The following is a 14,932-nucleotide window of genomic DNA, read 5'->3' as shown; positions in this document are numbered from 1 at the left end:
TTCTTTCAAGGTTGCAGTGGCCATTAGCCACCTTTTAACCAAATTTCTGCAATTGCTTTGAAATAGCATTGAATGAAACCGTGTTTTTATGTTCTGGCAAGGTTATGGTGAGGCAGAGCAAGCACTGGAAATGCAACACCTCGAATGCTGAACAGAGTTACTGCAAAGTTCATACGGTAGCATATAGCAAGGTTTATACCTTCAGAGTACTAAAAAAAAAATCTCACAGAGATATAGCCATATGCATTAATCTGCTTTGAATGTCTCATCTAGAAAATAAATGCTGTGGAAGTGGTTGGGCAAAAGATACTGATCTCTTGCAAACAAAGTGTTTAAATCCACTGAGCTACTCAGACTACACTTAAGGGTACAGAGACAGGCAAATCACATGGAATTTTCAATATTGAAGTGAGAGGACAAGCAGAGACTGAGCTCAATTTACACTGAAGTTTCTGAAATTTTAACCACCTTCCTTGTGTGTGACTTGGCTAACTTAATTACTAAAATTTAAATGAAAAGAAGCATTCCTTACTTCCCTGACTGAAGAGAATTCTTTCTATATGGCATGTTTGCTACAGGGCTGGTTTGTAGTTCAGGCTGCACCTCATTCTAGGTGATATCTAAACTTGCAAGGAAAATCTTGGCTTTGCTACCAGTGTTGCAAATAGCTATTAAAATCCTAGCCAAATGACATACTTTGTACTTCATAAATACAAGAAACCATTATGCTTTTTTAAATGACACTGGTGGCATGATTAGTGCTACAGAGCAGACTGGGCTGAACTCAAAGGACCAAAGCTCGGAAGCCATGCTTTAACTTTGGGAAGCTGCAGTCCTACAAAGGACACTCATACTGGTTGCTACTGAAATACTGTGCACAGTTTAGGAAAAAGAATGAAAAATTGTAACAAATTGTAAAACCGTTAAGGGTGGAAAAAACCAAACCCAAACCCAATGATGTTTATAGCAAGGGAGTTGAGCAAGACAACTGGCCTGCCTTCTCCAAGGCTAAGTAGTGAGGGCTTTCTCCTGGTCTGAGTGGCCCTCTAGTAGACAAGGCTGTCTGTGTGCAGTCTGTGAAAATTTTTCTCTTGGTTTGTGTGTTTTTCTAGATCTCCCACGACTGAAGCTCAACTGCTGCACTGGAGACAGGAAGCAGACCGGGAAGGTCTATGGGTTGTTTCATGTAGCAGGACAGTGTGGATGATGATTTTCTTTCTTAGCTTTTTCAGGCTCAAAAATACAAAGCTCCTAGAGGCCATTCTGAGTGAAGAAAGCAGTGAAGAAAGCTGGAATGTCTAAAATTTCTCCAAATTAAGACAAAAGTTGGGTTTCTAACAGAAGGAATGTCAGGACCAACTGCACCACGGATTAACATATACCTGAATATGCCCCAGCAGAAACTGAAGGTCTTAATCAAAACAGTACACAAAGTCACAAAAGCACTCAGAACTACAAGTGAATAGACATTACTGAGTCTGAGCAATGTACAAATCCCTTACCCATTGTGGTTTGCTTCTTGCAGTCTTTTTGTTCCATGATTTAATAACTTCATAAGGACATGCTGAAGTTGAGCTAAATGCTTATGTTGGAAAGTAACAGGTACTTTCTTTGCCTGATGGAGCTAAAACAATTGGAAAAGTCCCAGTGAAAACAGGACTGCTCCTCCATTCCTAAAATGCTGCTTTGGGATTGTGGAACGGACTGATCTTGCTCAGCACAGGCTCCCCTCAGCACAGGTAACTGGATTTGGTGTCTGCTCCTATCAGAAATGCGTGGTGCCAATTCCAGATGTTGTGGAGATCTTGTTTTCCTGACCGGCACAGCATTGTACGTGTGGCTAAATTGTGGATCCCATGTGCCCTGCGCCACTGCAAGTATAGCACAGAAAATGGCTATACTCTGCTCCACCACAGACTGTGGCAAACCAGCTTGTGATTTGAAAGTGGCCAGAATCCCAACCACAGGCTAATTTATAATATTGGATCATTGTTTCCAGCTGACAGTCCTTCCAGATGTCCTGGTTTTCCTCTTCCTTTCTGAAGAAAGTTCTCCTTGACTTGGGAGTCTCTGATGCTACATTTTATGATGTGATTTCAAGACAGACGTGAAGGGGCTTTGGTGGGAGCAGCTTTTGCTAGGATCTATCACTTTTCACATATCAGTTGTAAAAATTCTAGTATTGAGTGGTGTTAATGAGATATTAATCTGCTGTTTTTGCTGACTTTTATTTTATTTCCCCTCCTCCTCCCCAAGGAAAGAAAAATAACCTGGCAATCTCCTACCTCTCAAATGTATTTAAAGCTCAGTGTTGTGGAAAGAAAGAGGCTATCATAGCCATACACGTGGAGAATGCTGCTGTGCTGCACTTAATGATGCCTCTTAGGATCAGCTATGCTGCTAGAAAACACTTCATTTCCTGTGGCTTTCTTTCTTTATAAGCAGAGTGCAGCTCCAATGGCTCTCACAACAATTAGCACCCACTTGTTCTGCAGGTTTGAAGTTTTTTGCATTAGTCAGGTTGAGAAATTCATGGTATTAATCATGACTGAAGTTGTTATTTATCACCTGCTGGGTGAGAAATAATAATTTTGGCACTACTGGGGCAGCAGGCCAGAAGTACCAAATTAAGTAAAACATCTAAACACCAGCAAGGATCATTTCTCTGATTAATGAATTGTTACAAAGAAAAAATGCTACTTGTTATCTGATCTTAGGAGAAAAGTAGGAGTAGGAAGTAAAAAGCATTAGCAAACTGATGCAGTTTGAAACTTTCCTGGCTAATCTCTTTTCTGTCATTTGCTGACTGCTAACACATGCTCATCTACTCCACAGGTTTGAGATACTTGGCTCACATCCCCAGTGCCAACTTCGTAAAAAGTAGCATTTGGCAGCGAGCTCAAGGCCCATTATGTAACTGCCTCAAAAGACGTGAAATGACTTTAAGCTTCTAGGGCTTGTCTAGACTGGAAGGTTTTGCCATAGGAACAGTTACCAGCCTGGCAAAATACCATCGTGTGAAGGCAATAACAGAGGTTCAGGAAAGAAAATCTGTGACATCAAATAGAATGAAGTTTACACCCAGGTAACTGTATCCATACTGGGGCCATTAGTCACATATGGGATTAAAAGGGCCCACAAATGACAGCTGCCTGATCAGAAGTATTTCACATGTAAATACAAAAAGCTTGAGAGACCCCTTTTGGCTCCAACTGATTAATTATCTGGAAAGAAAGTACAGGCTTTTTCCATAGGGAGCATCAACCATTCCCATCTATTGCTGCAGACCTCAAATTTGCTACTACTTGAGAAAAAGCACTTCCCACTGTTGGCACAGATGGACTGCTATCCATGCCACACATGACACCTGTGGCAGCCAAAGTAACTCCTGTCTACAAGCCAATGTGCCCAGAAGCTGACTTGAAACAATGAGCTGACATGAGAGGTCAAGATGAACTCACCCCTCTCCTGTTTGGATTTATATTGACAGGAACCCAGTTTGTCAATAAAGATGTTTTTGTAAGAAAGCTTTATGTTACATAAATGCTTTCCAAGCTAGATTTTTTTTATACCTAAAAGTTTATTCTGCATTTAAGAAGAAAATAAGAGATCTTGAGAATGTATGGCATGATGGTCACCTTTCCTACAAGTGCTGCTCAAATCATCGATCTTCCAGGGTTTGTGTACTCAGTTCAGAGATAGATTTGAAACAAGAATGAAAAGGATGATAGTTCATAGAAATTATAAGCAGCAGCTTATAAGGGCTTGTTGCAAATAAAATACCATCTTCCAAGGCTAAGCAGGAAGCCACCAGAAGGTATCTGAATGAACCTTGTTGCAGGTGCCGTGGGGAGGAACCAGTGCAGTTTAGCCATGACAAATTCTGTAGAGCTGCAAAGACCAGTTATCACCTAGCTGTTCTTGTCAAACTATGGCATGACCCAGCCCCCAGAGTATCTACCTCTTCCAAGTTTGTCTTCTCTCAGCATGAATTTACATTTTATATCACTTCTTCCTGCCAAAAATTTGTCAACAGCAAGTCCACATCCCTAGTCATACATTTCAGGTTGTCCGTCTCATAATCTCATGGGTGGTGACATCTCTCTTTACTTTTAGCTACAAAGTACAATTTTGGCTAGGTTTACTTGACTCTGAAGATATTTATTTCTGGTCACACCATTCTCTCACTGCTGAGATCAACAGTTTTGTCATCAACGCACAGGATTATTGCCCGAGATTATCTTGTGAAAATTATCCTTCATCTCTCAGATGTTACCACTTGGACTCTTAGATTAAGGGCTGGCCACTTTCTTTTCTTGTCAAGATAATGAAAACTTCTCTTTAAGTCCACTGCTGTTTCTAACTTAATTCCTGTAAATTCCTCCCTAAAATTCCTCTGCAGTTTTTACCAGCTCCTTCCCTCAGAAGTGCATAGCACCTTGATATACGATGCCTCCTAGCTAAGAAGTGTATAGCTGAGATTACCGACTATCACCACGATCTCTTTTGTTTGCAGCTTTAAGTCTGTGTTGTGGCATGTTTAAGGAACCAGTTGATGAAGATCAGTTAGTTTGGGGGCATTATGGGAAGGGTATGTTTTTATCTACTTAAAATAAACTTCTTTCCAGCACATTTTGTCATAGGTTATAACATTTTGTAAAAGACAGGTAGGTTTCTCCGTATGTGTGTAAAGACCACAGACCTGACCATGACTTGTATATTACATGCAAATGTGAGTGCAAAGTCTTGCTGTTATGCCAAAGCACACTTGAGGCAAAGCCTAAAAACACTGCTGTGGAAAAGGCTGCCCGTCATCTGATGGAAATGCTTTTGACACACACAGGACAGCTCCTGCAGACCTGTTTCTATGGAGGCGCTTTCATTTGGTTCAGTGCATCTTCCTGGGGTCTGTCCTGCTGCCCCTTCTCCCTGATATCCTGTTGTGATTTCCCTGCCTTTTCTGATGCTTCAGGATCATTCTGCACTGAGAAAAGGAAGGGCCCACTCTGGGAAAGGTTTTCACACCTGTGGACTTTATTCCTCTCTCTGCTTCAATAGAGATTCCTTGTGCCAGTAAACTCACTTGAGTGCGACTAGAGAAACAAGCATGCTTTCTAGGATTTGTTTAGGCAAAGAGAGTCATCCTGCAAGCTTTAGGCTAAAATGCCTGAAATTTGCTTTTCTAACTCAGTAATCACAAACAGTTCCAATAACAAGGTAATTGGTGTTAATTGGAGTTTTTTTGAAGCTTGACGAAAGTCAACATTAGAAAAATGGAAAGTAAGATTAAAATCCATATAGGTAATACAGTTCTGTCCAATTTTTGGCATTTTTGTATTATAATACTAAAAAGATATCAATGTAGTCTTAAACTGTGATTTACTGAGAAGCAGGATGAGAAAAGCTTGGAAGGGCAAGGAGCAGATTCTTCACTCCTGAGGGGCTTAAAAGGGCAAAACGCTTAAATGAGGCTTCCAAAGAAGGAAAAACTAGTAGCAGTAAGAAAATGGAATTCCCTTTCAGTCCTTAACTCAGCTGAGTGAGTTTGTCAGTGTATTGTCCTCCTAACCGCAGTGATTTGGAGCCATCTCTTGCACTGAAGCCAACAGAAGTTGTTTGATGCATCTCATTTGAAATGTCACTGATCTGCAATCAAACGAGTGATTTCTAGCCAAAGATTATGAAATACTTGGCAAACTCAACCAAGTGGATGAGTCAGACAGAAAAACCTGCCTGACAGAAGAGTAAGTCAAGCCACAGCAGTTGCAAGTAATTTGTCCCAAATGTGAGCAGGGCAAAATCTAGAGCGGGAGGCTGGAGGCTGGTTTCCCAGCTCCATGCTCCAACCACCACATTGCATTCTTTGCTGCTTTTTTAACCACAACGGCCTCTGAAAATCACCCTTCAAAGGCATTTCTTGGTAGTAATAAATGAACCATCAAAACCTAAACAAAGAACTCGGCAGTTGAGATGATGCAACTTAACAAATAGAAGTGACTAGGATTGCCTTGTCCTCTGCTTATTTCCCAAAGAATAAAGCTCAGGTCATTTATAAAGCCCTCCCCCTTCCCCTCTCCTTTACAGCCCCTTGGGAGACACCCAGGAGACAGCACAACTTTCCTCTGCTTCCCCATCTTTAAGATATATTCATTCCAGTTTTCAAATTGCTATTTTGTAGTCCTAAATCTCTACCCACACTAATTTCTCCAGGTCAGAATCTGACCCTGATTTGAACAAAATCTGGAGTCAAATATTCACACCAGAATGCTTTTGCCTTGCTGCATGTCAGATGCCATCTCCCTGCAAATGTTTCACACACCTTGGAGTGCAGCTTGTGGAACTGATGAGGTGAAGAGCACTGCAGAGCAGCTCTGTGCTGGTAATCACAGGACTGAAGAAACACATACATCATCTGCCACATAGGTTGGCATTTCAAGTAAAAAACCTTCACAATGTGTAAGATGTTGGACAAATGATGGCCATATGCATGTTTGTCTCTGTGCAGATGTCTTTGCATTCTCAGCTAGGAAAGAGCTGAGGTAGGCTTTTTTTTGTCGACAGTTTAATATTAGTGACACAGTTTATGTCCTCTGCAAAAACAATAATGGAGGATAAGGTGACATAAATTATTTGCAAATCGTTTGACATATGCAGGGCATTGTCCTTGCAATAATCACTATCAGTCTGTCAGTTTAAGATATGAACCGTGCCACTGCCATTTTATATCATTGTGTTAAGCTTTCACATGTTGTAATTTTACAGATTTGTTCTTTGGAGAGAACACTGCAACACAAATCAAATTGTATTATGTTTAGTTATATGCTGTGTGCAGCGCCTCCCTGCAATTAGGAGCGGGGGGAGATGAGGAGAAACAAACAGTCCTAGATAAGAGGCAGCTCCTCAAAAGTTAGGATATTTCCTAGATACTATTACTCAACTTTCATGGTCATTATTCAAGGCAAGAGGAATTATTTAAATTCATGCTAACATCAGTTCCTGGCTGCATGAACAAAGTGAGCACTGGAAAGCACCATACTGACAGATTAATTTAAAACACCCTTGTCTATTTTGTTTCTCTATAACAGTCAGGCACAACATTTGATTCTTATGAATAATGTGGGCTTTTCTAAAGTAAATAAAATGATTTAAACTCACAAAAGATCCCCTCAAGACCTGGTAGGTACCTGTAGTATTAACTGTGCTTTCCACAGATGCATAGAATGATTCTGGAATAGCAATGAACTCGGCATTATCTCTTTTATTCCAGACAAATTAATTTCTGTGGTATAGTTTAAACAAGGACCTAAAGTTGACCACTTATTTTTCATCTTTTGTTTTTTAAATTTGAACTGCAGATTACTGTGGGAGTTTGTATTCTAAATGTATTCAGTGCCAGACACCTTCTATTAACCATTTGAGAAATGTATTAATCTGTAAGTGTGCTTAATTGGTAAAGGAGTCAGTAGGAAATATTGTAATATACATTCTGGAGTGTCACATTTCAGTGACTTTTTACTATATTTTGAATAGAGAAATGTGATTTGTTTTCCCCTGGGAAAATTCCCCACATTCAGTTGTCAGCAGAACAGAATCTTTCTGCTTCCAGTGAGCCCTTAAACCAGAAAGATTTATTGCACTTACATCCTTGAAAGAACATATCTTTTTCTTTGAAGGCAACCATTATCACCATCCCATTTTATATCTTTTCTGATAAGTGCAGGCAGTAAAGCAGATAAACTCCTTGCATACCAATTAAAGACACATGCACACTAAGACACTGTATACTATCAGAGATGCTCAGAGTAATATTCTTCCTAGCACAGTAGATATATCTAAGGAGTTTGACTTTTATTATTCTCAGCTTTACACCTCTGACATTTCTAAACCCATGGAGGAAATTAATGAATTCTCACTCAAGACTCCATTGTCTAATCTTGCCCCAGTGCTCATGAATTATGGAAAATGACAGATCAGCTGATGACGTACAACAAGCTATTTTAAAACTACCTTTTTTAACATAACCTGGGCCATGAAAGACTCACCACTGAATTTCATGCAGTAACCTGACAAAATATTGGTCTCATATTGGTTGATATCTTAAATAAGCACCTCACTTCCTCTCATCCAAGATGATGTGATCATTTTCATGCACGAAATGTATAAAAACCAGACCCCTGAACCTCAGGAAGCCTCTTTTTTTTTTTTTTTTTTTTTTTAAAACTCTTGGATAGGCTGCTGAACCTGCAGCCCTAACTCTTGGCAACTGCCTTGGATTTTTCTGTTTTCAGATCTTCATGGGGAAATAAGGGCTCAGTAACATTTTAACGTTCTTAAGCTCAACCTCTTCCACCTATCTATGTAACTGCTTCTTCTTCCAGTACTTTTTCCCAGACAGAGGAAAAGGCCTTTGCTTATTCTGAGCAGAGACCCAGGGGATTTTTATGAGAAGGCTCTCCTTGCTGGCTGAGACCATTTAAACGACCAGGCTGTAACGACTGAGAGCAGCTGCAAGCCCAAGGGCTGTTGCCTGACCCGTAATGTTTGACTGGGCAGTCAGAAACCACACAGTTGAGTCTATGAAGCCTTTGGCTAGGACATCTCCCACACCTCTCTGTCCCAGTTAGCATGCAAGTTCACTGGGATAGGAGCCACTCCGTTGTGTTTCTTTCCAAGTAGCTAAAGGCCCCCAAGCACTACTGCAGGCAGACAGTGTCAGCAATGCCAGCTTGCCCAGGGGAGAGGTTTGGGCAGCCCAAACCCTCCAGACTGCGATCCAGAAGGGGCTGCCCCACTCTCCTACAGCTGGGACTGCTGTAAACTCTGGGCTGCTCCCCGAGCACCACATACCCAAGTTGTCCCACACACTCAGCTCCCTTTTCCTTCTGCACTTGAATTTTAAAGAGTATATTTACTCATGACATTATTGTTAGATGGAAAATTATCTGCCTGCAGTATTATCTGTGAACTTATTTTTACCTCTTCAAGACTCTCACCCGGGGTTTTCCCTGAAGAACAGTGTCTGAGCACATCAATGACTTCCTTGTGCACAGTGGCTAGATACCAATTTTCTGTCAGGGTTCCCTTTAGATAAGAAACTATGGAAAGCAATACATCTCATTCAAAACATCTGAAAGAGCTGAAGATACAGAAAGCACTAATCAGTAATTAATACAAATAAAAGAAACAATCTTTCATATGGGTGGCAATAATAACACTCTGGAGTTTGTTCTAATCCATCTTTTTGTCAAATGAAGCACCGGGGAATTTGTCTGCAACAATCAGTATTTTCAAAGCCTCTGCTTTGATTTGCAATATGGGGTTTAGTCCTGTTTTAACACAGGACTCAGAATAAATAATCAAAGAGGATGGTTTTAAAATCAATAATCTAGGCTTTAACATGCAGAGGAATTCTGCTATACTTTTATATCCTGCTTACAAGTCAATTTTCTAAATTAGGAAGCCCTGTTTTAATTTTATATAGGAATTGTGAAAGCACGACAATATCCTGCTGCACAAATCCTGATAGTGCCCTTTCTTCCATCTTAAAACACTGAGAGCAGTTGAAATAAGAGGATTCTACCCTTTCTCTCCAGACAAACAGTGTCTTCCAGAACATCAGACAATCCTGAAATTCTTTAAATAGCCCTGTATTCGTTATATTTAATGACAATTACACAAGTGACTTCCTGACTGCAAATATGATTCATTACTCTCCAGCAGAAGTAATACCTCTAATAGACTATGCATTGAGTTGACCCAAAATAGCTGCTGAGGAATAGTTTTTCCTGAACTACTCCATAGATAGATTTTTAAAATTATTATAATCTTATATAAGAAGAACAGATTATCCTGCTGTGTAATTATTTAGCACTACCCCTAGATCTTTACGTGAACTAAATTTCAAATATGGGCAACAATAAGCAATAAGGAGTTTTTAGGAACAATTTGTCTGGAACCTGCCAGGAGTTATAAGCCCCATCTTAATTTAAAAAATTTGCATTCAATGTTTAGTTACCCTTTAGCTTCATTATTATCATCACTCTTCAAGTTAAAGAAAGAAAGAGAGAGAAAAAGAGGAATTTAAAAATAATTTTTTCTTCTGAGTAAAGTGAGTAGAAATCAAGTATTTTCAACCTTGCTAGACCTGAGGATGCAGCTCCAGCTCCCTCCCCAACCTGGAGTAACGCAGACAGCTGAGGACAGCAGTATCCCAGGGCCCGCCAGCCCATCTTGAACGGAACGGTGCTGCCCTGCTATTGCTTTTGATGCCTACATAGTGCTGAACATCAGGGTTTCACTGCATATCTGAACCAGGATGCCTGCAAATGGTCTCAAAAATTGTGGCTGCTTGCCTACATGAAGACATCCCTATTTCACTTATGCATGATCACTGCCCTCCTAGTCCTGCACTAAACTTCTTCAGGTCATGCCCAGTGTTCCAAGCAGACTTTCAAAGCAGGATGTTTGTCACAGACATATCCATGCCCTTCCTCCCAGGGCAGGCAGAAAGTAGAAACTAGGAGAAAATCTGAGTCTCACTCCCTCTCTCTCACTGATGCCAACTGCAGTTTATCTGTGAACCTCAGAGAGTCCAAAATTTCATCTGTATTGTTCAGGATTTCTGCAAGCAAGGCAGCCAGGTATGCTCAAGGGGAAACCCAACCCTACCAGCTTTCAAAAGAAGCCACAAAAATAATCTATCGCCTTCACATAGATGATACTAAACATATGTGCAGTAATCTTCTTTCAGCTCCTCTTTTATTCCTTTTCATAGCAGTTGCTCTGTGTAACCTTCCAGACAACAGCTGCTGCCAAAGAGGAAGGCTGGGAGGCCTGAGCTGTGCTCACCACGAAATTATCCAGGTGGGTGCTCTCAGCTCAGCTTTAAAATTTTTATTATCTTTTCAGTTTCCTGTCCAAGCGTTGCGCCTGCTGCCTTGATTAGAGCAACAGCAATTTAAACTAAACCTCACAACACGCAATGGCTGTTGCTACTGCTGGAAAACCTCACTGAGGATGTCTCAGAGTAATCCCAGTGTCCCAGCTTACTGTTCATCTCTCTGTTCTAGCTTGTAAAACAGCATTCAGCAATGCTGATATGTAATCTAAAAACCATCATAAGTAATAATTACAGATTAAATCAGATTAATTCCAGGCTTGTTTGCCCTTGATAATAACACTATTAATTCTCCAGAGGCAAAAGTAAGACAATCGTAGGAAAACAAAGCACAAATAAAGTCCATAAAATGCAGAGAAGATATTTCCAGTATTAATTTTGTAATATAGAGTATTCATTTTGCAATATAGTGGTGACATAAAATATGCAGCAGTAACAAACAAGAAAGTTGATGGACTGCCAAAGCTGTTTCTCCTTAAAATGCACATTGCTCTGGAGCAGCTGGGCTTGGCACTGAGATGGGACTGCCTACACAGGCATTTTCAAAGGGCTCTTTCAAGGCCAATGTGCCAGTCTCAGCTCTGACATGTGATCAAAATTAAGGCTGGGAAATCACATGAAAACCCAGCCAAGCTGCAGGGACAGCCTCAGAGAGGAGGGCTGCAATAGCTATGTTTGTGGTCTCATGGGGTGTTCCCATGCCTGCTGCCTTCATATCAAAGGTTCTCTGTTTATAGACAGCAATCTGTTGGTGCCAGGCAGTGATGGCCATGTGATATGAGGGTGATAAGGCACTGGAACAAATTGCCCAGAGAAGCTGTGATGCTCCATCCTTAGAAGCGCTCAAGACCGTGTTGGATGAAGCTCTGAGCAACCTGGTCTAGTGAGAGGTGTCCCTGCCAGTGGCAAGAGAGTTGGAACTAGATGATCTTTAAGGTCCTTTCCAACCTAAACCACTCTGTCACATATGTCTGCTGGCAAAATGAGCCTGCCCTTGGTTTATCACCTACTCTAAGTAAAGGAAGACATGTGTCAAGGTCACTTTCAAGGGAGCTGAGAGGACAGCAACCTCCACAGGAGCCACAAAGGAGGACAGGTTCATTTGACCAATTGCATGATGTCTGAAACAGCCAGAAAAAGAGCTATTCTTGTGCCCTTGCTAATAGGCTGCTTCAGGGAGCTTTTTCTGTGCTATCTGCTCGATTGTGGAGGCAAAAGCAATGCGCTTCTCAACACACAACCAGCAAGGCAGGAGCCAAGCGGATGTGGAGAGCCTTTCCTGGATCAATTTTACAAGGCTGAGTATCTGATACATAATGAATGTTCAATAAGCTCTAATACAAATACTTACAAGTAGCAGGCTGTTAGGCAAACCAGTACTACTCTAACTTTTTAAACCTTTTTTTTTTTTTTTTTTAATGCAGGCAGCAGAGACAAAACAAAGCAGGGCACAGTATGAATTGTTGCACCAAGCAACTTTGGCTCTTGGTCTTCTTTGTGCCTCCTGGTTTCTGAGGCTGGGAAACACTCACTAATTAAATCCTTATAGCTACTGGGAGGAGAGTGGTGGGGAGTGATTGCTATCAAATAGCAATGGTCCAGCATGTGTTTGACAGGTGTGAAAACCTGGTTCAAGCCCTTGGTGTTGGTGGGCACTATTTTGGGGGGTATTAATTCTTGAGAAAACACTGTCACACTATTCTTGGTGCATGTAAGAAATCTGGCTTCTTTCAGATTTTCAGTAACCTTACAAAACCGGAGCAAGTTCCAGAGCTAAAATTAAATTTACAAGCTGTAGCAGGCTTGCAGGCTGGAACAAACGTGCAAGCAACAACCTGCTTCCAAGATCCCATTTGAATGTAATGCTTACATTTCTAAGCATTTCAGGATCACAACAGACTTCTAGCTAAATGGAATTAACTCCAGACTAGAATCTGTTCTATGCTCCTCACATCATCTCTCTCTAGGTTTGCTTCTGTGGCAAACTTTTCTGCTTTTGAGAGATCTCCACTAGTAAGTGAAGAAAAGCCTCAGAAAAGTCTCAGAAAAAAACAAAACTAAGGGAAGGAAAATTACAAGCCAGCCTGGTCCTGGCTTCCAATTTTTGACCCCAGTGGTCACCTCCTACCAGCAGTTCTGAAGCTGTGACTCTCTGTTGGTCCTTCTTTGCTTCAGCTATCTGGAAATTTAGAATGCAAACTCCTTGGTCATTCATCTCTTAAGAAATTCTCCCTAGAGTATATGTACACTTCCACATTTCCCCACGAAGAAACACAACTACTTAGCCAATAAAAGAAACTCCTCATTGAGATCTTGTTTTCAGGAGTTCAGACAACAATGATTTGTAAGTGGATATGTGAGAGCTGGTACAGATAAGTACACCGAGGAACTAAATCTTATTATATTTCTGTGTGATCAAGATACCGTTATCAGGCATTTAAATATTTAAACAAGTAGATCATACACAGAAAAAGGAAAGATAAAGTTTAATCACATGGCTCAGTTCTACTGAATATGCCTGTGAAGTGTAATTTCTAGTTATATGTGAGTGCAAAAGCATTTACTTACTAAATTGTTTCTCACTTATAATCATCATAGGCACCACAGGCTTAATACTCAGTGATTTGTATGGCCAAAACCATGAGATAATCTGTTCAACTGTGAAACTTGCAGAGAATCTCAACTGCCAAACAGTTTCTCTAGCCCATGGGATACATCTTGCTGCTAATGGATAATTGCAGAAATGGCACCTGTATATATAATGTTAAAGTAATTGTTTTGTTTATATGTTTGGGAATGCAAGTGAACTTAACTGAGGTACTCCTTGGATATCTGATCAAATTTGGCAAAACATTCAAAGTATGGTTTTTAAAGTTACCCCTAAGTTCCATGGAAGTTACTTAAACACTTAAAATTAGGCATATGCTACAGTGCTCTGCTAGTTGAAGATGATACATATACACAATTTTGAGTGCTATTTATACAGGACTAAACCATAAACAGTATGATAACATGTTCATCAATTATGAGAATACAAATCCCCAAATTATTGTAACAAATGAAACTATTTATTAAAACATGTACTTTAAAAAATAATTTATAGCTTGTATAAAATTCAGCTGCACCACAGTGTCTGGATCCCATGGCCACTGTGCAGGAGATGCTCACTTGTGTCCTGGAAATGATGCTTTTTCCAGGCTCTGAGTGACTAGTCAAGGAGCATCTGCAGAGATTGCATTATTACAGTACTGAATCTCCAAGTTCAAATAAACTGGTTTACTTTACTGGTAAAAAAATGGGTTTTACTGGTTAATTTGGAGTTTGTTCTTACCCTGCTTTTGTTTGAGGCTTTGCTGAGCATGACAGAATTTTTTCACAAGAATAGGACATAGTAGCAGAATAACAGAACAAGTATCCTCACAACTTCCCTGTGGCAATGCATGGAAAAGTTTTTCAACGTCTTTTATATTTTTTAACAGGAACAAACCAATGTGTTTTTCTCTCAACTTGTTATCAGAAATGGTTAAACATTTTTATTTAAGAAAATAATTTTAAGCCACAGCAAATCTCAGCTATTCTGCTTAAGATTTTAGAGAACTATAAGCAGTTCAAACCACACTCTCATAATTACAAATCTGAGGTGATTTTAACCATTCCAACACCTATATGAGAAAAGCAGAAACGAGATGATACATCTTTGTGTATTAGGAACAGTATCAAAATGCTCAAATTTCACTGCATTAATTTCTGAAATGTCCCTTCTTACAAACTTCCAAAAAGAACCCAGAATTATTCAACAAATCAGGAAATACTTAATAAGAAACCTCCTCTGGTTTTATAGTGTGCCTTTACTGAGATTTACCAAGAACTCCTGAGGCATTTATTCATAAGCCAGAATAATTCAAATCAGCTTAAAGATTGTATGTGTGTACACGAATATTTGTACACAGACTCAGAGGACTTCATACTGCTGTAATAAACTGGAATAACAAGAAGAAAACAGAATGAAGTCTCTTCAGAAGAAAGAGGTAAATA

Source organism: Neopelma chrysocephalum, unplaced genomic scaffold (genome assembly GCF_003984885.1).
Source record: "Neopelma chrysocephalum unplaced genomic scaffold, ASM398488v2 Primary Assembly neopelma1_44, whole genome shotgun sequence".
Taxonomy (NCBI): Eukaryota; Metazoa; Chordata; class Aves; order Passeriformes; family Pipridae; genus Neopelma; species Neopelma chrysocephalum.
The sequence above is the reverse complement of the archived record's forward strand: the minus strand, read 5'-3'. Positions refer to the sequence as shown.